The sequence below is a fragment of the Lolium rigidum genome, chromosome 2 (genome assembly GCF_022539505.1).
Source record: "Lolium rigidum isolate FL_2022 chromosome 2, APGP_CSIRO_Lrig_0.1, whole genome shotgun sequence".
In the NCBI taxonomy this organism is placed as follows: Eukaryota; Viridiplantae; Streptophyta; class Magnoliopsida; order Poales; family Poaceae; genus Lolium; species Lolium rigidum.
In genome coordinates this window covers 38,143,983-38,168,828 of record NC_061509.1, presented here as the reverse complement: position 1 = coordinate 38,168,828, position 24,846 = coordinate 38,143,983, and the positions used below count along the sequence as shown (strand labels likewise).

General features: G+C 44.2%; 1 long non-coding RNA gene across 1 annotated transcript; it reads left to right on the top strand.

Annotated features, from left to right (window-relative positions):
• The first annotated feature begins 2,225 nt into the window (after nucleotides 1-2,225).
• Nucleotides 2,226-3,107, top strand: LOC124691590. Its single transcript, XR_006999000.1, has 2 exons — nucleotides 2,226-2,838; nucleotides 2,929-3,107. It is a non-coding gene; the product is annotated as an uncharacterized LOC124691590 (long non-coding RNA).
• Nucleotides 3,108-24,846: the final 21,739 nt, after the last annotated feature.

The following is a 24,846-nucleotide window of genomic DNA, read 5'->3' as shown; positions in this document are numbered from 1 at the left end:
ACCATGACCATGTGTATTTGTCTAGGCAAGAAGCTTTGTGGTTCTATTTTTCTTTTCCGAAATTAGCTTCTGCCTTCACGTACAAACTGAGTTTCCAAGGAAATTAGTTACCTCATTCCTTTGTCAGTATCAAATTATGGGGCAGTTTTAGTAGCGTGTTACAGGAAAAAATGCTCCTTCTAGCCTAGTTTAGATCGCTGTTATAATTCTCATCATGCTTGAATTTCCTATTTCGGGTGATTATGCCGAACCATGTGAGACTCAGGACAAAATAATCATTCAGTGACAAAGGAATGAATCATGGATAATAAAGATAGCTGCAGCTTTGCTACCCTTTCCTTTTTTTTGTTTTGGTACAAACACTAACGAAATACTCACTAGAAATATCTTGCAGGTTGCACCTATCCGTTTGTGTTTCTGTAGTAGGGGAATGCATCCCATATTTGTATTAGACTGGTTAGATACATGAGACTCAGATTTCGCAAAAAAAAATACATGAGACTCAGAGCAAGGTAATACAATTTCTCAGTGATTTGACATAAAAAATGCTGCTTCTAGCCTGATTTAGATCGCTGTTATAAGTCTCATCTATGCTTGGATGTCCTATTTGGAGTGATTATGCTAAGGCATGTGAGGGTTTTTGAGTCTTTGTGTCGCCTAGTCATTTTCTCAAAATCACGACAACTCACGACTAAACAGTGACTTATGGCGACTGTACAATGACTTTTGTCGAGTAACCACTGAGTCACAGGGTTGGTGACTCAATTTTGAGTCGTGACTCAAATACCTTGTTCAAAAGTATTCATCTAGCCCCTCATCAAGTGCAAGACCTGCTTCTGCTTTCTCCATCGATAAGCCTAATTCACATACCGGTTCAGATCGCCATCTATGGCTTGTACCATCCTTTTGGTCATTATCTCTCTCCATTCTTTTGATGTTGGTTTCAGAACTTTCCTAAATGTTCAGTTTGTAAATATAGCTTTCCATATGATGGTTGGATGATCATAAATCACTATTTGACAGGTAGATGGTGTCGCAATAACTCTAGCCAAAGAATGGTCAGGCTAGCATGCAACTTTTTTTTTTTTTGCATCCACGTTCCCAGTATAGAGGTACCCAAAATCTGTAGGTGTTGTCGCACTTCCAGTTCTAGATTTAGTGCTATTCAAATGTTAAAAATTGTATCATAGCATTGTTTGCTTCACACCACAACCCATGATTGTTTATCACCATCTTTACTTTAGTGTTGATGATTCTGACCAAGTTGTTCATTAAGGAGGCTAAGATTTCAGATAGCAATAAAGCCTTTTATATGCATGGTAAGTTAGTATATGGTTTTAGTATGTTCATATGAATTACAATGTTGCAAATTACAGTATTTAATTGTTGTACGAGGAAAACCTTGAAGGTTCTTTGACCGTGGTGAAATGTAAAATGTGCCGGTTTAATTTCATTGTCCTTACTAATAACTAAAAAGAGACCCATGTTGTTTATTAGTTCACAAGCATTGTTGTTCCTATAGTTGTAGATTTTTTATTAGTAACTTCAAAGGCATTGTTTTGACCTCTGACCACCCATGCTCAAGCTTCTAAAATTTTATACCATGAATTGCAAGAGCATCTTGCTTGGTTTCATTGACATGGTAATATGTAATATTTCCAATAACACATCAAATCTAGAACTTATTTAGCCTTGGTATTTGTATTTTATGACACACACATTTGATTGATTATGTAAACTTATTAGGATGCTTGTATGAAGAATGCAGAGAAACAATATTGTGACATGGATATTGTTGCTTACATTTTACAAAGATTATTTCTTGGCATATATATCCTCCCTTGTCTCATTGTTTTTATGCAATGCATAAATTCAATCATCTACCAAAAAACCTTTGCTAATTGTTATGCTTGTTCATAGCATGATTTATCTGCTTTCTTATGCACTACTAATTTTGTAATAGGGAACTTTCCTTATGTTGTGCATGTTTCCAGTACAAGAACAACTTAAATATTAACTTCTGGAATTTCAGTTGTTCTCTTTTTCCGAGTGTTATGAATCGATGCCTACACAGTTGCCTTTTCGTGCATTGCTACATTCTAGACTGCAATTTTGTTGGCCAACCAAGGGATCAGCAAATGCTGATGCATCAAGTGCCTGTCTTTTTTAGCGTTTCAGCCTTTTTAATTTCTATGATTTAATGACCTGAATATTATTACGAGATGATACACTCTTCAATTTTTCTTTTACTACACAATTGCTGTGACCTTTTTATGGAACCATAAGTCTCCCGCCCATTCCTTACATTGCTTGTGAGTTGGCTATACAAGGTTTTTTTGGCTTTTTTTATTTATCCATGAGGAATTATTTGGTTCTTTTAATTATTTGGGTTTTATGATAGGCAAAACGGCGCATCACTTTCTCTTCTGCTGTAAATTAGCCTAAGCTTCTGTTTATTCCCCTTTTCCTAAACTGAACCGATCCTGCTACTCGGTAAAAAGGTGGTTCGTTGATCCACTCCTTAACTGTTTGTGTTGGCTTCCTATTTTTCATGAGTAAAATATGGTTCTGGAGAACATCAGCCGAAACATAGTGTTTTTGCAGGCTGGTCTGATGGGCCTCCACAGTGAGGATGTCAATTATCCTAAGAAGAGATGCATGATGTTGTTTGTTTAGGTCGGGTTTCCATCTGCTACTGTCATTGTTTTCTCGCGTTTCTTCCTCTTTGGCAGGGCGATGTGGCCATTGTATCTACAAGTTGAGAATCTTCTTCCACCGACCAGAAAGAAAGGAAAGTACTTCCATGCATGTTTAGTGATTCGGGACTATCTATGGAAGGTATCTTCATAGGATCATTTGCTGGTTCTCTATATCCTGTTATTTTTCCTGTGTAAATGCTTCTGTGGATCCTCCTTTATTTCCTTATAGGTCCCGATCCATCTTGGTGCTGCTGCATGCTCCTTCCGATCCAGTCCTCTTTTCCTTTGTATGTGAATTATGCATATGCTCATGTCGAAATGGTGATGTGTAATACACTATTGAATTGAATTGAAGTAAACCTTTTTTTATCTGCAAAACAAAATCCACAAGGTGCCTTGGTAGGCTCACACAACAACTTTCAGGTTCTATGTAAAGTACTTGTTTTTGTCTAAATGATTTCCCTATGAGAAACACGCTTGGTACCACCAAATATCTTCTGAAATTGTAACCCCTATACGTCTGAAATGGTATCACAGCATGCATGTTGTCACATCATATTTCACTGCCCCATTACAACCAGCTTGAGAGTAAAAAAGAGAAGGCATCACACACAGTTCTTTGAAATGATTGGGACGCACCTGACCGGTGAGGAGGCGCCCCATGGGGCTCCCCAACCAATAGTACTGTACAAAAGGAGAGGTCACTGATACGTCTCAAACGTATCTATAATTTCTTATGTTCCATGCTAGTTTTATGACAATACTCACATGTTTTATATACACTTTATATCATTTTGATGCATTTTCCGGCACTAACCTATTAACAAGATGCCGAAGCGCCAGTTTCTGTTTTCTGCCGTTTTTGGTTTCAGAAATCCTACACAGGAAATATTCTCGGAATTGCACGAAACAAAAGCCCACGGTCTTATTTTCCATGGAGCCTTCCAGAAGTCCGAAGAGGAGACGAAGAGGGGCGACGAGGCGGCCACACCCTAGGGGGCGCGGCCCCACCCCTGGCCGCGCCGCCCTATGGGGTGGGCCCCTCGAGCGTCCCCGACTCTGCCCCTTCGTCTATTTAATCTCTCCGTCGCGAAATCCCTAGTACCGAGAGCCACGATACGAGAAAAGTTACTGAGACGCCGTCGCCACCAATCCCTTCTCGGGGGATTCAGGAGATCGCCTCCGGCACCCTGCCGGAGAGGGGAATCATCACCGGAGGGCTCTACACCACCATGCCCGCCTCCAGACTGATGCGTGAGTAGTTCATCCTTGGACTATGGGTCCATAGCAGTAGCTAGATGGTTGTCTTCTCCTCTTGTGCTATCATGTTTAGATCTTGTGAGCTACCTATCATGATCAAGATCATCTATTTGTAATGCTACATGTTGTGTTTGTTGGGATCCGATGAATATGGAATACTATGTAAAGTTGATTATTGATCTATCATATATGTGTTGTTTATGATCTTGCATTCTCTCCGTTGCTAGTAGAGGCTCTGGCCAAGTTGATACTGTAACTCCAAGAGGGGGTATTTATGCTAGATAGTGGGTTCATGCCTCCATTGAATCTGGGACAGTGACAGAAAGTTCTAAGGTTATGGATGTGCTGTTGCCACTAGGGATAAAACATCAATGCTTTGTCTAAGGATATTTGTATTATTTACATTACGCACAGTACTTAATGCAATTATCTGTTGTTTGCAACTTAATACTGGAAGGGGTGCGGATGCTAACCCGAAGGTGGACTTTTTAGGCATAGATGCATGCTGAATAGCGGTCTATGTTCTTTGTCGTAATACCCTAAGTAAATCTCATACTAGTCATCATGATATGTATGTGCATTGTTATGCCCTCTCTATTTGTCAATTGCCCAACTTAATTTGTTCACCCAACATGCTATTTATCTTATTGGAGAGACACCACTAGTGAACTGTGGACCCCGGTCCATTCTTTTACATCTGAAATACAACCTACTGCAATCATTGTTCTCTGTTGTTCTTTGCAAGAAAACGTTATTTTCCACACCATACGTTTAATCCTTTGTTTACAGCAAGCCGGTGAGATTGACAACCTCACTGTTAAGTTGGGGCAAAGTATCTTGATTGTGTTGTGCAGGTTCCACGTTGGCGCCGGAATCTCTGGTGTTGCGCCGCACTACACTCCTTCACCAACAACCTTCACGTGACCTTCATCTCCTACTGGTTCGATAAACCTTGGTTTCTTACTGAGGGAAAACTCGCTGCTGTACTCATCATACCTTCCTCTTGGGGTTCCCAACGGACGAGTGCTTTACCGTCACAAGGAAGCTACTTTCTGGCGACGTTGCAATCCCTGTCGCACGCCAGCAGCTACTTTTCTGGCGCCGTTGCCGGGGAGATCAAGACACGCTGCAAGGGGAGTCTCTCACATCCAATCTCTTTACTTTGTTTATTGTTGTGGTTTACTTTATTTTATTTTCTGTCTTGTTTGCTTTCTTTATATCAAAAACACAAAAAAATTAGTTACTTGTTTTACTTTACTTAATTTAGTTTGCTTTACTTATTTTTATTGTTGTTAAAATGAATACTCCTGAGAACACTAAGTTGTGTGATTTCACTAGCACCAATAATAATGATTTTATATGCACTCCTATTGCTCCACCTGCTACTACAGTCGAATTTTATGAAGTTAAACCTGCTTTACTAAATCTTGTTATGAGAGAGCAATTTTCTGGTGTTAGTACTGATGATGCTGCGCCCATCTTAATAATTTTGTTGAACTTTGTGAACTGCAAAAGTATAAGGATGTAGATGGGGATATTATAAAACTGAAATTGTTTCCTTTCTCCTTAAGAGGAAGAGCTAAAGATTGGTTGCTATCTTTGCCTAAGAATAGTATTGATTCATGGACTAAATGTAAAGATGCTTTTATTGGTAGATATTATCCTCCTGCTAAAATTATATCTTTGAGAAGTAGCATAATGAATTTTAAGCAATTGGATAATGAACATGTTGCCCAAGCATGGGAAAGAATGAAATCTTTGGTAAAGAATTGCCCTACCCATGGACTGACTACTTGGATGATCATCCAAACCTTTTATGCGGGATTGAATTTTTCTTCAAGGAACCTATTGGATTCAGCTGCTGGAGGTACTTTTATGTCCATCACTTTGGGTGCTGCAACAAAGCTTCTTGATGATATGATGATCAACTACTCTGAATGGCACACTTGAAAGGACTCCACAAGGTAAGAAGGTAAATTCTGTTGAAGAAACCTCCTCCTTGAGTGATAAGATTGATGTTATTATGTCTATGCTTGTTAATGGTAGATCTAATGTTGATCCTAATAATGTTCCTTTAGCTTCATTGGTTGCTCAAGAAGAGCATGTTGATGTGAACTTCATTAAAAGTAATAATTTCAACAACAATGCTTATAGGAATAATTTTGGTAACAACTATAGGCCATATCCTTCTAATAATGGTAATGGTTATGGTAATTCTTATGGTAATTCTTAAAACAATAGTAGGAGTGTACCCTCTGGTCTTGAAGTCATGCTTAAAGAATTTATTAGTACACAAACAGCTTTTAACAAATCTGTTGAGGAAAAGATTGGTAAAATTGATGTTCTTACTTCTAAGGTTGATAGTCTTGCTGCTGATGTTGATCTTTTAAAATTGAAAGTTATGCCTAATGAAGATAAAGATATTAAGTCATTTGCTACAACAAATGTTATACAAGTTCGAATTAATGACAATATTAGAATGATGGCTGAATTGCATGCTAGGTGGGAAAGAGAAGAAAAACTTGCTAAAGAGAATAATATAGCTAAAGTTTGGACTATTACTACCACTAGTAATGTTGATGCTTCACATGTTGCTAAACCTCCTACTATCAATGGTAAAATAATTGGTGTTGGCAATGTTTCTACTAATACAAAGCATACAAAATTGCCTGAAACTGCTGAAACTGTTTGTGATAAGAGTGCTGAAATTTTTCAGAATATTGGGGACAATGATCACATTGCTTTAGATCATAATGGTTTTGATTTTGATAATTGTCATATCTCTGAAGTTATTAAGTTCTTGCAAAAACTTGCTAGAAGTCCTAATGCTAGCGGTATAAACTTGGCCTTTACAAAACATATTACAAATGCTCTCATAAAAGCTAGAGAAGCTAGAAAAGTCTTTATTCAACATAAGATGCTTGGCTTTTATACCAATTTTGCAAATACCCTTGAAAAGATGGAAAAAGATAGACTAAAATACACTAATAAAGTCAATTGTGAGGGGGAGATTAAAGTACCAATACCTTATAAGCTCATAGGAATGCATGAGACACTAGAAAAGAATTTTGATTGGATTGTTCCTGAAAATTTATTTGAGGAGGATAGTAAGCCTAAAAGTAATGAAAGAGGAGCCTCTGAAACTTACATAGGTAAGATACAATGCATTGTTGAGAAAACTCCCAACTCCTCTCTTGATGCTTCTTCTCTTGATGTTACTTGATTTACACTTTCTGCGCCTATCTGAAAGGCGTTAAAGAAAAGCGCTTATGGGAGACAACCCATTATTTTATTTCTGCAATTTTTGTTTTATATTTGAGTCAAGGTGCTTGTTACTACTGTAGCAATACCTTTGTATCTTTACTTTATTGCATTGTTGTGCCAAGTAAAGTCTTTGATAATAAGGTTGATACTAGATTTGGATTTCTGCGCAGAAACAGATTTCTAGCTATCAAGAATTTGAGTAGATCTCTCTGTAGGAAACTCAGAAAAATCTGTGAAAATTCATGAGGGATCCTCAGATATGTATGCAACTTTCATTCAATTTGAGCTTCTTCATCTGAGCATGTTAAGTGCCTCTAAAAAATTCGTCTTTACGGACTGTTCTGTTTTGACAGATTCTGCCTTTTATTTCACATTGCCTCTTTTACTGTGTTGAGTGGATTTCTTTGCTCCATTAACTTTCAGTAGCCTTGGGTAATGTCCAGAAGTGTTGGGAATGATTGTGTACTCTCTGAACATGTGAATTTTTGATTATGCACTAACCCTCTAATGAGATTGTTTTGAGTTTGGCGTGGAGGAAGTTTTCAAGGATCAAGAGAGGAGGATGATATAATACGATCAAGAAGAGTGAAAAGTCTAAGCTTGGGGATGCCCCCGTGGATTATCCCTGCATATTTCAAGAAGACTCAAGCATCTAAGCTTGGGGATTCCCAAGGCATCCCCTTCTTCATCAACAACTTATCAGGTCACCTCTAGTGAAACTATATTTTTATTCCGTCACATCTTATGTGCTTTACTTGGAGCGTCTGTATGCTTTTTGTTTTGTTTTTGTTTGAATAAATTCGGATCCTAGCATTCATTGTGTGGGAGAAAGACACGCTCCGCTTTTTCATATTGAACACTGGTGTTCTTAGCTTTACTTTTAATGTTCATGGCGAAGGTTGAAAACCTCTTCGTTTATTGCTATTTGGTTGGAAACAGAAAATGCTTCATGTGGTAATTGGTATGTTGTCTTGAATAATTTGATACTTGGCAATTGTTTTGAGCTCTCAAGTAGATCATGTTTAAGCTCTTGCATCATGTGGTTTAAACCTATTAGTGGAGAACTACCGTAGAGCTTGTTGAAATTTGGTTTGCATGATTGGTCTCTCTAAAGTCTAGATATTTTCTCGGTAAAAGTGTATGAGCAACAAGGAAGACAGTGTAGAGTCTTATAATGCTTGCAATATGTTCTTATGTAAGTTTTGCTGTACCGGTTCATACTTGTGTTTGCTTCAAACAACCTTGCTAGCCAAAGCCTTGTACTGAGAGGAAATGCTTCTCGTGAATCCAAAACCTTGAGCCAAAACTTATGCCATTTGTGTCCACCATAACTACCTACTATGTGGTATTTCTCTGCCATTCCAAGTAAATTGCTTGCGTGCTACCTTTAAAAAAATTTCATTCCTTGTCTTTGCAATATATAGCTCATGGGAAAGTAGCTTAAAAACTATTGTGGTAAAGAATATGTCGCTTATGTATCTTATTTCTTATAAGTTGCTTGTTGAGCGGTAACCATGTTTTTGGGGACGCCATCAACTGTTACACTTTTGTTGAATATCATGTGAGTTGCTATGCATATTTGTCTTGTCTAAAGTAAGGGTGATTTGTCATGATTTGGTTTGAGTATGCATATTGTTAGAGAAGAACATTGGGCCGCCAACCAAAGCCATGTATCATGGTGGAAGTTTCAGCTTGGACATTAATCCTCAATCTCTTATGAGAATATTATCTGTTGTTGAATGCTTAAGCATTAAAGAGGAGTCCATTATCTGTTTTCTATGTTGTCCCGGTATGGATGTCCTCAAGTTGAGATTTATCAAAATCGAGAAATCAAATGCGATCTATCTCCTTGGACCTTTGTACAGGTGGCATAGAGGTACCCCTTTGTGACACTTGGTTGAAACATATGTAATGCAATGATAATCCATGGAAATCCGAGCTAATTAGGACAAGGTGCGAGCACTATTGGTATTCGATGCATGAGGCTTGCAACTTATAGGATGTTTTATGCATAACACATATGAATTATTACTACCGTTGACAAAATTGTTTCCATGTTTTCAAAATAAAAGCTCTAGCACATGAGTAATCCCTGCTTCCCTCTGCAACCTTTCTTTTACTTTATGTTGAGTCAGCTTACCTACTTCTTTCCATCTTAGAAGCAAACACTTGTGTCAACTGTGTGCATTGATTCTTACATACTTGCTTATTTGCACGCGTCATATTACTTTGTGTTGACAATTATCCATGAGATATACATGTTGAAGTTGAAAGCAACTGCTGAAACTTATATCTTCCTTTGTGTTGCTTCAGAACCTTCTATTAAGAATTTATTGCTTTATGAGTTAACTCTTATGCAAGACTTATTGATGCTTGTCTTGAAAGTACTATTCATTAAAAGTCTTTGCTATATGATTCAGTTGTTTAGTCATTATCTTTACCATTGCTTTGAATCACTTCATTCATCTCATATGCTTTACAATAGTATTGATCAAGATTATGATAGTACCATGTCACTTCAGAAATTATCCTTGTTATCGTTTACCTACTCGAGGGCGAGTAGGAACTAAGCTTGGCGATGCTTGATACGTCTCAAACGTATCTATAATTTCTTATGTTCCATGCTAGTTTTATGACAATACTCACATGTTTTATATACACTTTATATCATTTTGATGCATTTTCCGGCACTAACCTATTAACAAGATGCCGAAGCGCCAGTTCCTGTTTTCTTCTGTTTTTGGTTTCAGAAATCCTACACAGGAAATATTCTCGGAATTGGACGAAACAAAAGCCCACGGTCTTATTTTCCACGGAGCCTTCCAGAAGCCCGAAGAGGAGACGAAGAGGGGCAACGAGCCGGCCACACCCTAGGGGGCGCGGCCCCACCCCTGGCCGCGCCGCCCTATGGGGTGGGCCCCTCGAGCGTCCCCCGACTCTGCCCCTTCGCCTATTTAATCTCTCCGTCGCGAGAACCCTAGTACCGAGAGTCACGATACGAGAAAAGTTTCTGAGACGCCGCCGCCGCCAATCCCATCTCGGGGGATTCAGGAGATCGCCTCCGGCACCCTGCCGGAGAGGGGAATCATCACCGGAGGGCTCTACACCACCATGCCCGCCTCCGGACTGATGCGTGAGTAGTTCATCCTTGGACTATGGGTCCATAGCAGTAGCTAGATGGTTGTCTTCTCCTCTTGTGCTATCATGTTTAGATCTTGTGAGCTGCCTATCATGATCAAGATCATCTATTTGTAATGCTACATGTTGTGTTTGTTGGGATCCGATGAATATGAAATACTATGTCAAGTTGATTATTGATCTATCATATATGTGTTGTTTATGATCTTGCATTCTCTCCGTTGCTAGTAGAGGCTCTGGCCAAGTAGATACTTATAACTCCAAGAGGGGGTATTTATGCTAGATAGTGGGTTTATGCCTCCATTGAATCTGGGACAGTGACAGAAAGTTCTAAGGTTATGGATGTGCTGTTGCCACTAGGGATAAAACATCAATGATTTGTCTAAAGATATTTGTATTGTTTACATTACGCACAATACTTAATGTAATTGTCTGTTGTTTGCAACTTAATACTGGAAGGGGTGCGGATGCTAACCCGAAGGTGGACTTTTTAGGCATAGATGCATGCTGGATAGCGGTCTATGTTCTTTGTCGTAATACCCTAAGTAAATCTCATATTTGTCATCATGATATGTATGTGCATTGTTATGCCCTCTCTATTCATCAATTGCCCAACTTAATTTGTTCACCCAACATGCTATTTATCTTATTGGAGAGACACCACTAGTGAACTGTCGACCCCGGTCCATTCTTTTACATCTGAAATACAACCTACTGCAATCATTGTTCTCTGTTGTTCTTTGCAAGCAAACGTTATTTTCCACACCATACGTTTAATCCTTTATTTTCAGCAAGCCGGTGAGATTGACAACCTCACTGTTAAGTTGGGGCAAAGTATCTTGATTGTGTTGTGCAGGTTCCACGTTGGCGCCGGAATCGTGTTGCGCCGCACTACACTCCTTCACCAACAACCTTCACGTGACCTTCATCCCCTACTGGTTCGATAAACCTTGGTTTATTACTGAGGGAAAACTCGCTGCTGTACTCATCATACCTTCCTCTTGGGGTAACGGACGAGTGCTTTACCGTCACAAGGAAGCTACTTTCGGGCGCCGTTGCAATCCCTGTCGCACGCTAGCAGCCATGTTGGCCCATTCGAAACATGTGTGCCACCCTGTTATATCCACGTCGATAATGAACAAAATCGTAAAAATCAAACGCGTTAATACATTTGCTACGTGCTTCTCGCAGCAGAACACCGATTTCTAACAACTCAGGAGACTTTGCTTTCAACGGGTTGATTCAAACACGGCCCTATTAATTCTCCAGTATTCCATCCCCTCAATTGCTGCCCTATTAGTAGGAAGATGTCGGAGTTTTCCAGCACCTGCAGCAATGAATTCTCCTGTGTTTGATCTGACTATATATCCCCATGCGCAATCGCCCGATCTCACAACGAAAGCTACATCAAAGTTTATCTTTACATTATCCCCAACTGGCCTTTTCCAAACGTCTTTCTTCCTGGTACACAAACCTGGAGCTTCTTCGAAATTCAAACATCATCTTTATATCATGCTACAAACTTCAGCCACCGGTTTCTCCCTCTCTAATGCATTCACCTTATTCCTTACTGTTCACTAGTCCCACGAGACAATCGAGACAAATTGTTCCTTTTCCTCTCTAGAGCTCAATTACTTTCAAATAGTTGCATCGAATTTGCAGCTTCAACCAATGCAGATGCACATATTCAAGAACCAACTCTCTCCACACTTGCTTTACCTTCTTACATTTCAAAAACAGGTGCCCCCATCCTCATCCAGGCGGCCACACATAGGCCGTCTTGTGTCAAGCTCCACCCTCTTCCTACTATTCATGCACAAATGAAGGCTATTATCGGGCAGATTCGGTCTCCAAATATGCTACCAACACGATGATACTAGAGACACGACTGAAGATGTGCAAGCATCATTATTTGTTTTAACATCTCGTAAGTACACACCAAGGCGGTAAGCAGATTTAACAAAAAAAGCCCTTGTTCTCATGATTCCATGCTACCAAGTCCTCCATCCCTCCTCTAACTGGGATTTTGGATCCATCAACTCAGAAACTTTTAGTTCATCGGTCATCCTCAACTGCAACATATGAACTTGGTGTTCTAGGTCGATGAGTAGCTCCTTATGGTAACCAAGAATATCTCCACACATCAATATCTTCTCCCATACCAACTCTCCAGATAATTCCCTCCTTCAGCAATTCAATTCCCCTTAAAAAAACTACGACATCTATAAGACATACCAGGTTGCTTCGAGATTCAAACAATCAGGGAAATAGAGGGCTTTTAGAATAATACAAAACATAGAATCTGGGTACTAAAACATTCTCTAACCCTTCCTTGCGAGTGTATCTATTTACTTGTTGAATGCTCGTGAATTTCCATGGACCTTACATTTCTTTTCTCCTTATTTGTAAACATAATGCACATGAAAATTTCGGTGATGTGAAGTATATGCAAGCACATAAACCTTTTCCATCAATATTTGAACTACAAGACCATCTAGCCAACGAGAAAGAGCATGCAATTGAGAAAAGTATATTTGGCTCCCGAGCTCCATTGGTATCTTCCTTTTTAAAAAATTCAAAATCATAGAACTTTACAAAAATCTAGATATATTTAATGATGTAACCTATAAGCATGCAAAATTTCAGGTCACGCGGGAGCCAAATATCTCCACTCATCCAATTGGCATTTCTAAAACTACAGGTCATGCTCTACATATATATGCTCATCACTAACATGTGAAATCGACACACAAAGTTCCCTAAAAACCGAGGGAGCTGAAGAAACAAGTCAAATACAAACATCAAATTTTATCTCTTATTGATATTTTTGTTTTCTTATCATGTTGTCGATTCTTATTGGACTTTCTGGTTGATAACATGATTTGATTTTCAGAACTTTAATTACAATTTTTAGTAGTTTATAAACAAAATGATTATTGTCCTTGTTCATGTACTCTTTGTTTTCTAAATAAATGTTTAGTGGCGTGACTTCTACATAGATTCCTTGTTGGTCAAAACCAATCCAAGGGAAAGAGTAAAGACACCAATTCTATAACATGATTGCAATTTCCCAAGTTCTACAACATGTAAAGCGTAAAGACACCAAACTGAATGTGCACCTCTAGCATAGATGCATTTCATACAATGAATAAAAGTGTATCTTGGATTATTGAATGAGAGGTTATTGAACGAGGTGTGATCCGAGAAATCACATATAACAGTAGCTATAGAACTTGAATTGATGTCATCTGCATAATATTTGTACTCTAGTGACTACCTACATGGCCATCCCTTTAGCTAGAGACTCCGGCACAGATCCTTTATGGTGGTGCGTGCGTCCAGTGTATTTTATTTGCGCTATCTTATTTCTCTATCATGATCGGGCTTTTTTGTCCTTCCTGCAGCCGATACCACTTTCACAAAAGTCACAAGTAGTTGAACCCTAGGAGACAAACTTATTTCACAAAACAAACTAACAAAGTCAACTCTAATGTGCATGTTGCCCTTCTCCGACCCACTAGTACTAATCCCTCACAAACACTCCCCTCTGGTCAGATAGCCTTAGTTGGCAATCGTTGTTGTGGTTCAGTCAGAGTAAATGTGTGACAAATACATTTTCCTTCGTTTTTCCATCAAATATGCAGTTATATAAAATAAAGTTTATAAGGAAAGCTGGCCGATTTTGTTCTTCTCAATGAAAAGGCATAGCTCCCGCCGGCTGCTCAAAAAAAGGAAGATAAATAGAGATGAACTGTTTTAAGGTAAATAAAGTGTGTCTTTGCCATGGTGATTCCGACTGATTAGCCTTCTGGTATAGATACCCTCGTGCGTCATTCCTGAAAGTTTTACCTCCTAATTGCACCTTGTTTTATACTGTATGCATGAACTTGGACTATTAAGACGCTAACTTCTTGATGCCATTTTTTCAACATTCTTGATGCCATGCAAGCCGCATTTTCTTCTTCAAGGAAAACAAGTACTGCAAATGGAAGTAGCAGGAGGATTCACCTCTTGAATTTGATTTTCAGTTAAGTGGCATTTAAAAAAAAATTATACGGTCACACATGACAAAACATTCAGACAAATTCCTAAGACAATAGTAGAACAAGAGGAGCTTTCCTCCATGAATAACAAATATCTATGCTGGACCATCTATTTATCTACTCAGTGAAGTCTGGTTGCAGGGGACGAGGGTGGAAACCAAAACCCGTATCGCTCCGCGTCGCCCCCGCGCGGCGACAGGGGCGACCCTCTCCTCCCCTCCCCCTCAGGCCGTCCTCACCACCTCTACTCGCTGCCGCCGCCGGCGAGAGCCACCGGGCAAAGCCCGCGTGGTGCCGGCGGCGGTGGCTGTCCCCTTCCCGCGCTTGGCAAGGGTCTCGCGGGGCGGCCCTTCCCGGCGTCGGTGCGCTTCCTCCGGCCGGCGTGGGAGGCGTCGGAGCCTGGCGGAGTGGCGGCTCGGCACGGTGACCTTGGTCGCCGGTGGCCGGCGCGTCCCGAAGCTGGTGCGGCCGTGGCCATGGGGGGCGGCGGCGGGCCCAGATCTGGGCATGCGGGCCTAGGTTTGGGCCGCATCTGGGCTGTCTCGGCCCTGGACTGGCCAGATGCATCTCGAGCTGGATCCTGCTAGGGTGCAGGCCAGTTCCCCTGCTTGTTCTGGTCGAGGCCGGCGCACGGCAGCTCCGGTGACGCGGCCCGGGCTGGTCCTTGGCCCCTTGGTCCGGTACAAGCGTCTGGTGGTCTCGGTAGGGGCAGGGACACCATGGCTTCTCTCGGGTTTGGCTCCGGCCTGAGAGATCTTGAGCTCTGGGCTGGTAGGGCAGCGCTTGACTGGCTTGGTGGCGACTTGTCGCTGCCGCTTGCTTGTTTCCCTACGGCCAGTGGTGACGACCGCGGGGGCGGCGCGTCACGGAGCTGCTCCTGTAGGACTGTTTTGGTTACCCTGGGTTTGGCCTGCAGGGACGCTAGCTGGCTCGATGTTGTGTCCGCGAAAGCACCGCAAGGCTTCGGCCACTGCCGGCGACGACGACGTCTATGGATGCCGTTCACCTCCTTGGAGGCGTGGCCATGACGCACTTCTTGCTGCTAGTTGTCGCCCCGGTGCACTATCTGCTGCTCTGCTGACTTGCGGGTTCCCCGAGGTCCTCCTCGGAATCTCTACTCGTCAATTCCCTGTGTCTCGTTGTGACCAGCTTCATATAAACGGTGTGCCTCCGGCTTTGCGCGGCCGCTCTCGAGCCTAGGGTGGCTGTCGGAAGTTTGCGTCGTGGCACGGGGGGCACCGGTGGTTCTCAATAGCTGATGACTGTCTTGATGGCAGGTGCATTGACTTAGGTCTTCCGTGGGGTGGGTGTTGAAGCTTCCGCGAAAGCTTTGCACAGCTCCCCTGTGCCGACAACGGCGACGCTAGCGAGCGCCGTTTTCCCTTCCTGAAGGCGTTGTCGTGAAGTTTCCCCCTGTGAACTCTGGAGGCTCGTTTATTCACTAGCGCAGTTAGCTAGTCCCCCCGGGTGTCGATGGTCCTCTGTCTGGCGGCTTTGTGTGGTACCTCAGTTTGGGGCAGCTTCATGGAGTGGCGGCTCGTTGCTTGTTTCTCAGGCGGAGCTGTCGGTGCTTAGTTGTAGTCTTGGGCGTGTTTGTAGATCCTGTAGTTTGGAGCCTTGCTCCGCTCTGCCTGATCTTTTCTTGGTTAGGCTATAGCTTTGCACCTCATGTGCTTGTATCTCTAGCTGGCAATCCCAGTTTTCCTTTTTATTTTGCTTTGTTGTTGGTTCCGTTGTAATCGTTGTAATCCTTGCCGGTTGATGGCTTTGTTAATTCAAAGTCGGGCTCATCGAGCCTTCCGTTTTAAAAAAAGTCTGATTGCAGCTACCTACTATAAAAAAGCCAGAGTATCATGACTTTAGCAAAAAAGAAACCCGTATCGACCTTCCAACGGTGTATATACATGCATTGCTTAAGTGGCATGTAATTCAATACAGTGTAAGGAAACTAGCTAGAGAGAGAAAGTCAGTTGCCGTGCCCACCTTGTAGCTTAAAATCCATTGACCATGTTGCAATGTAGCATGCCAGATGATCTGGACATTTTAAAAGTTGTGTTCCTTCCTCCGACGTAATTAAGCATGGGAAGACCTCAGGTGATAATTTATACGTACGTTCCCTTCCGTGGTAAACACGATAAGAAGTGCATCACACCTACACGAGGAGGCTGGGAAGTGTACAACACCTTCTCGTACATCTACAGCTAGGCTTCTCCGTTCTGAAACGTTGCTCCTACGCGAGGGCTATGACGTGGTAGTTCGTTACTTCCAAATACGCCAGCAGAGTTCTCTGCAACGACCACTTGTTTTCATGCGGCTTTGATTTCCCTGTAGTGGCTTCCAAGCTTGGTTCATGGGAAGCCATGGAATCAATCTTGTAGTGTGTGTCCAATGACGGTAAGAAGAATTTGCATTTTATTATTCAACCATAGACTATCTCTTGGGCACTCAACCGTGCATATATGTACTAAAATGTGTGTGGCTTTGAATAAAGGTGGCAGTACTTCCATTCCTCTCTCCCCGTGATGAAGAATTGTATGTCGCCGTTCGTGAGATCTTGGGCGGACTACCGAGTTTCGGAAGACTCCGCCGACAAATCCCAAATGGACGACATGCTTGGAGTTTGCCGGAGAGGATGGTGTTTCGGTCGCGTGCAACCATGTTTTGGTGACCGTTTGGTTTCAGAGGGGGGTGTTGTGACACTCTGCGGTCTGTTGCCATCATGGGACATACCTTAGCTCCACGGTGAAGTCGGACGCGAAGAATGGCATGGAAGCCGGGAACTTAAGACTGCCAATGGAAATTTGAGTTTTGTGGGTGTAGGGCTTCTGGCTTGGTGATTTGTGCCTTAGAGTGGCAGAATTGGCAAGTGGGGGCAACAACACATGAGGAAATCCCAGGGTGAAAACCCAAAGTTTGGTCTTAATTGGTTGTGCCTGGTTGTTGAAAACATTGTTTTGTGAGTATGGACTTACTTCGGGGTGAAAATCTATGATCTTTGATCCGGACGATCATAGCACTTGTGCACTGTGTGCATTCGTGTTGGCATTAGGGCACTACATTATTGCAGATGTTGGGTATAATTGGTATCTTCGCAATATTCATATATTATCTTTATCCAAAAAGGGTGCTGTCAGGCTCTCTATGTAGATTAACAATATGATGAAGGGAAGATGATTCCTTATTGATCAATGTGAATATCTATCAGGTAGGTATAGAATTTAGTGCATACAGGACATGAGATAAGTTTATAGCTCCATACTTGATAGACCATGGTTCTCTTCCGTCGAAGTCAGTAGCGTTTTCTCTCACCAAGATAGAAACACAAATATTTCTCTAGAGGATACTGGGAATGGTAGGTCTCGGGAGGAAACCGTACCCGTTGTAAGACAAACAGTCCCCGTAAAATGTCTCCAAGAACGTTGGAGGTGGAAGGAATGGCGCGATGGCAGAAAGGTGAAGAGGAAGCGTGTGTAAACCCAAACCGCCAAATCAAGGAGATGCAGCTAAAGCCAGTATATTGTGTTGCATGATCATCCTCGTATGATTCACATCGAGGTCTATCCTCATCTTCACCTCTCTTCCCTAGGTATATCCTTCATCGCTAGCAGCAGCGAAGCTAACTCAACTTGGCCCTAGTTCAGAACTTGGGATCTCCCAAAGATCTCTGGATGCACGTTGCAAGCTTGATGGCTGTGAGGACTACACTGATCCCCTGGCCTTACTTAAGAAGTGTTCAAGGGCCTTTTTTCATGGTGTTCGCGCTACTTGATGCTGACCTGAGTTGTCCAAGGTTTTAACAGACGCGCCACTCTGATAACAAGCCATTGGTGGCGGTCGAGGTTAGGCAGGCAGCGATGCTATTCGGCTACAAGTGCCTATGTTTTCATGTATATAATTGATTTTGTCTTAGATATTACATCAAGATCAGAGTGGCGCAGCGGAAGCGTGGTGGGCCCATAACCCACCGGTCCCAGGATCGAAACCTGGCTCTGATATTTTTTGCATTTTTCCTTTTCCTTTCTTGCAATTTCAACATTTATTCTAGATGTTAGGTAGCGCTGCCAATTTCAACATTTATTCTAGATTTTTTTTTTTTTTTTGAGGGAAAGAGCGGCTCTTTATTCATTAATCAGAACCGGAATACAAAGACCTCCAGGAGGCTGAAGTAGCCAAACCTGTCTACCAACTGTGCTAGAAACAAAACTACGAGCCACTCTATGAGCTTCAGAATTAGAAGCCCTATTTTCATGTCTAAAAAGAACATCGGAGAAGCTAACAGCCTTCGCCTTGATCTCGCTTGTCACCATACTATAGCTGCCACCAAAGTCGCCCTCAATGTTGTTTACGACTTGGAGACAGTCTGACGCCACAACCATCTTCTGGATATTGAGGTCCTCCGCCAGTGCCAGCGCCTCCCGGCAGGCCAGAGCCTCTAGGGTGGCCGGGTCAGAGATGCCCGCCACAACCAGGGAAGAGGCGCCCAGGAACACTCCACCTGCACTTCTGCATACCACTCCCAGAGCTCCGCCTCGTGTATTCTTCGCCACGGCAGCGTCAACATTGAACTTTGCAAAGCCCTCTGGCGGTGCAATCCATCGAGGATGAGATGGTCTAACCCCTAGCGTGCCCTTTGTTGCTGGGGGGTAGGCAATCGACAAATCTCGCATGTAATTCTCCACAAAACCATGGGTCGTTAGTGGGCTCTGGAACTCCCCATCGAAGATGATCTTCCTCCGAGCGAACCAGATTGCCCACAATGTGACCGCCATGATCGCGAACTCCTCCTTTGACAGTGTTTCCAACATGAGAAACAACCACTGCCTAGCACTTGGCTCAGCCGAACTCACCATGTGCTCCAGCATATCTTCCTTTGCTAGAGCCCAAACACATCTGGCCACGTTACACTCGATGAGAGAGTGCCGCCAAGAGTCTTCTGCCCCACACAACGAACATGCACTCGACGACGCCATGCAGCGCTTATTACGAACGTCACCCGTCGGAAGGGATTGGTGGGCCAACCTCCATAAGAAGATCCTGACTTTTGAAGGGACATGCACCTTCCACAGCCGTAGCCAGGCCTTCTCCTCCCTCGCGCCGTTCGATCCAGCTGGGCGCTCTTCGAGCCAATCCTCTCTCCTTTTCTTTGTCTGAACTAGGAGCCTGTACACTGACCGTACTGTTAGAACCCCCGTTTTCTCGTAATGCCATGCCCACACATCTTCCATCCTTCGAGTGCTCAAAGGAATAGACCGTATGACCTCAATGTCCATTGGAAGGAAATGTTGTTTCAGCAGGTCATGGTTCCATGTCGCCGATGTACTGTTAACAAACGAAGATACCAGTGGAGGCGGATCTCTCGTCAAACAGGCTATCGGACGTAACATGAAATCACGAGGCAGCCAGTTATCATTCCAAGCGTTGGTTGACTCACCGGTGCCAATTCTCTTGATCAAACCCTGCTTCATCGTGTCCCGGCCCTCCACTAAAGCGCGCCACACCTGGGACGGCGACGAGCCGACTGTAGCATGCAAAAAGTCTGAGGACGGGAAATATACAGCCTTCAGGATCCTTGCGCTTAAGGACATAGGATTCTGTAGTATGCGCCACGCTTGACGCGCCAGCATTGCCAGGTTGAATAGCTCCATATCCCGGAAGCCTAGCCCGCCAGAAAATTTCGGGGAGCACATCGTCTCCCAGGAAACCCAAGCTGTTTTGCGCCGGCCATCCTTGCTTCCCCACCAGAAACTTCGCAGCATCGCATTGATGGACTGGCAGAGACCCCGTGGTAGCTTGAAGCAAGACATAGAGAAAACAGGAATGGCTTGTGCCACTGCCTTTATAAGGACTTCCTTTCCCCCTGCAGCCAGGAGTTGCTCTTGGTATCCTTGGACCTTTTTCCAAACACGGTCCTTGAGGTACTTAAACACCCCAATTTTTGATTTGCCAACATCCGAGGGCATACCCAAATATTTCTCATTCAACGTCTCATTGGGAACGTTTAGAGAGGCCTTAATGAGTTGCCTTGTATTTTCAGGACATCCTTTACTGAAAAACACCGAGGACTTGTCCAGATTCACACGCTGGCCTGATGCGTTGCAATAAGCATTCAACAGGTCAGACACTTCCTTAGCTCCCTCTACACTAGCTTTGACAAACAGCAGGCTATCATCCGCGAAGAGGAGGTGGTTTACCGCAGGAGCTGTGGCTGCCACCTTGATTCCTTCTAGGTGCGGAGAAAGACGACTTTGTTTAAGGAGGCCTGAGAGGCCCTCTGCTGCAATCAAAAAGAGATAGGGGGATATCGGATCACCTTGGCGAAGACCTCTCGAAGGCTTGAAGGATTCCAGAGGTGTACCATTAAAAAGAACCGAGAATGAAACCGAGGACACTAGGCTCATAACCAAGTTCACCCACCGGGTATGAAAACCCATGCGAAGCATGATGGCTCGTAGATAGCTCCATTCGACCCGATCATACGCCTTCCGCATGTCCAGTTTGAGGGCACAATGTCGATGTTTCTTGGCATCGTTCCTCTTCATAAAATGTAGGCATTCATATGCCGAGATTATGTTGTCCGTGATTAACCTACCAGGGACAAACGCCGACTGTTCCTCTGAAATAATTTCCGGGAGAATAAGTTTCAACCTGTTTGCAAGGACCTTTGATGCAATCTTATAGATTACATTACACAAGCTTATTGGGCGGAACTGTCCCAACTCTTCTGGGCTTGCAACTTTCGGTATCAGGACTACAAAAGTTTGATTTATGCCGGCTGGGCTATCCTCACCCCTCAGGATGCGTAGCACAGCCATTGTAACCTCATCTCCACATAAGTCCCAATGCTTTTGGAAGAAGTGGGCAGGGAACCCATCCGGCCCCGGGGCTTTCAGAGGGTACATTTGGAAGAGGGCTTGTTTAACCTCTGTGTCATCAAAAGGTTTGATTAGCCACTCATTCATCTCCTGGGTCACCGTGGCAGGGACAGCGTTGAGGACTTCGTCCATGCCAAAAGTGCCCTCAGTAGAATATAGATTCTTGTAGAATTCTCTTGCCATACTACACATTTCTTGCACATCCTCAGACAGAGACCCATTGGCTCTCCTGAGCTTGGCAATACGGTTCCTCTTCTTTCTCTTACTCGCTCGAAGGTGGAAAAACCGAGTATTTCGGTCCCCTTCAGCAAGCCATTGGATACGCGCTCTCTGGCGCCACATCACCTCCTCCCTGTGATTTAGCTCCATAAGCCTTTCAACAATCTTCAGTTCTTCATGTGATGGTCCAGGGCGATCAGGCTGTCCACGGAGTACCTCCAGCCGATTCCTCAGCTCCCTCGTCTCACGCCGAACACTTCCAAAAGTGTCCCGGCCCCAAGTAGTAAGATCACCAGAGAAGTCTCTCAGCTTGTTTTCAAGTTCGTGCATAGAAAAACACGTATTTCCCTTCCATTTTTGCTCCATTAGAGAACCAAACTCAGAATGTGACTCCCACATGGTCTCATATCTGAACAGGCGCGGCGTTTTTTCCCTCACAACAGGCTCAAATCGCAGCAGAATCGGCGAATGATCGGAAGCCGCCGCCGTGAGATGCTCCAACACTGCAAGCGGGAAACGCGCACTCCAGCTCGGCGTCGCCAATGCCCTGTCCAACCTGACTCGACAGTAAGTGCCACCAGCAACCTTCCTTTCAAACGTCCATGGGTTTCCCGTGAAACCCAGGTCCATCAGCTCACACACATCAACAGTCTCCCTGAATGCCTGAATTTGAGCATTACATCGCTCATGGACACCCATATGTTCCTCCCTATGGAGTACTTCGTTAAAGTCCCCGATACAAAGCCACGGCAACGGCGATGATGCCTTGATGAATTTGAGCATATCCCACGCTTTGTGGCGATCGTTGACTTTAGCCTCTCCGTACACACAAGTGAGCCGCCATGGGACCATATCACTAGGCGACACGACAGCATCAATATGGTACTGAGAGTAAGGTAAAACATCAATCTTTATTTCGTTGTTCCAGAAAATACCAAGGCCGCCACTACGACCTTGACTGCTAACAGCGAAAGCATTATCATAACCTAAGGTAGAAGCAAGAATCTCCACCCTACTCTTATGGATTTGGGTCTCCACTACACAGAGTATGGACGGGGCAAACTCCTTCGCGAAGTCGCGAAGTTCTCGAACTGTCGCGTCGTTGCCAAGTCCGCGACAGTTCCAGAGATACACACTCATTGATCCCGGTGGAGCTCCCCACTGGAGCCCGCCGATCCTGCATTCTTGTCCTTCTTGGGGGTGCCACTCTTCCTGGATCTTTTCTGTTCCCTCGCTGATGGAGGCGGAGGGGGTGTACCCGAGCGAGGCACATACGCTGGGGAGGCTTGACCCCCTCCAAAGTCCAACTTCTTCTTGGCCGCTTCAAGCTCTGTCGGCTCCACAACTCCCGGTGCTTTCCACTCCAACATCAGAGGAGGGTTTTGCGTCGTATTGTCCTTCGCCGGGCTGGCCTCCGACAGAGAGGCCTCGTCGGAGGAGCGCTTCCTGGTGTCAAGCAGCAGACCCCCAGGAGCACTCTCTCCACCTCTACCACCGCGGCCACCTCGTCCCTGGGTGCGCCCGCCCCGTCCAGCTCCCCTCCCTCCAGAGTCCTGTCCTGGTGGACGAAACTCGCGTTTGGGTGGTCGACTATTCTGCCGCTTTGCATCTTCATCTTTCCTGAGCTGAGCTCTATTCCAGGCAGTGTCAGCTAGCAACCATAACCCAAAGGGTACTACACCTGGCGCGTCTCCCCAGTACCACATTCCTCCTGCACATGGCCCAGGAACCCACACATCGCGCAGAAACGCGGCACCTTCTCATACTTCACTTGCATGACTACTGGGGCTTCTCCTTCCGGCCTAATTGTAACAAACCGGGTCAGGCATTTCCTGGAATCAATCCAGACACGAGCACGCACATAATTTCCCCCATCTGTGGGGTTAGCCAGATCAATGGAGATAAGTTCTCCAACATTCGCTGCAAGGCCAGCAACTATAGCCTTCTTTCGAAACAGCTCTGGGACATCATGAATCTGTACCCAAGCCTGGATACGGAACAGCTCCACCTCTGACGCTTTTCGACTCCCATCATACTTCTCGATCAACACGCCATGATCCCTGAAGATCCACGGCCCCTGCTCAGTGATCCGCTGCCAATCGCCCAGGCAATTTGCCTGGACAATGAACCGATGATTCTCCACGTCACGAAAAGTCACCTCTTTCGCTGGAGTCCACGCAAACTCCATAGTTTTCTTCAGCGAGGTCGCACTGTAAGCCTTGGATGTGAGCACACGCATCACCGCCATCCACTTGGTGCTCTCCTTCAGCGCTTCAACCTCGTTCCTTGCAACAAAAAGCCCACCAATCTCATCTTCCTTCAGGTTTAGGCTGCGGAGGAGGTCCTCGAGGGACTCCTCCCTCTCAACCTTATCATCCGCTCCACTGGCCTCACCAGATTCCTTAGCCGCCGCCATTACCCTGATCCGATCCGCACAACTCCACCGAGAATCTGCCAAGGCCGGGAAGCCAGACCAGCCGGCCCCTTGATCAGCCCGAACAGAGATCACAGGGAGGGCAGATGGCCAGGACGTGGGGAAGAAACGGAGGCCCTCTCGACGGGACCCCTGAGATCGCCGGAGAGGTAGGGAAACCCTAGGATTCTGGGCTGGATGATAGGTAGCGCTAAAAGCCCAAGCAACCATCTCGCTCCATATTACCCACGCAGCAACCATGGCAAGAGAGGAGGCTTATGTTTAGTGATGTGTGTGCTCTTCAGATTTTGAGACGGTACAAAATGTATTGCTCGTCACCATGAAGCGATGGCTTCGGGGCAGATGCAACACCTGGAGCTACGTTTGATAGTAGAACGGAGGATGAAAAGCTGGCGCCATCTGATGTTCTTGAAAAGAAAATTATCCTACTTCTTTGCAGAAAAAAAAGGCGAACATAAGGGTTGTACTGTGGTCGATGAGGATGGAACATGGCGACATTCATAGAACAAAGATAGATATATCTGACGTCAGGAATACACAAACTGAACCTTTCTTACTGTTACAGTTAAGAGTTTTAGATGGTAGTCTCGAAATGAGCATGGTTTTGAATTAACAAAACATACGGCGGTTACAATGTGTTGGAAGATCAGCTTACTGGTAACGAGCACGAGCACAAAGAAAATTACAAAAGAGCAATTCTTGAAGTTCAAGTCCATCATCTACCGGAATGGACAGAAAATGGCGAGGAGACGCCATGGGGAAAAGCACCGGAGAACAATCCCGCCTTCATTATGTCCCGGCTCGTCGTATCCGTCATGACATCCACCTCCACCTCTGAAGAAGTCCCCTTCATTCTCGCCCACACTACCCCCCCCCCCCCCCAAGAGCATGCATGCGCACATTGGACGAATTGCCAG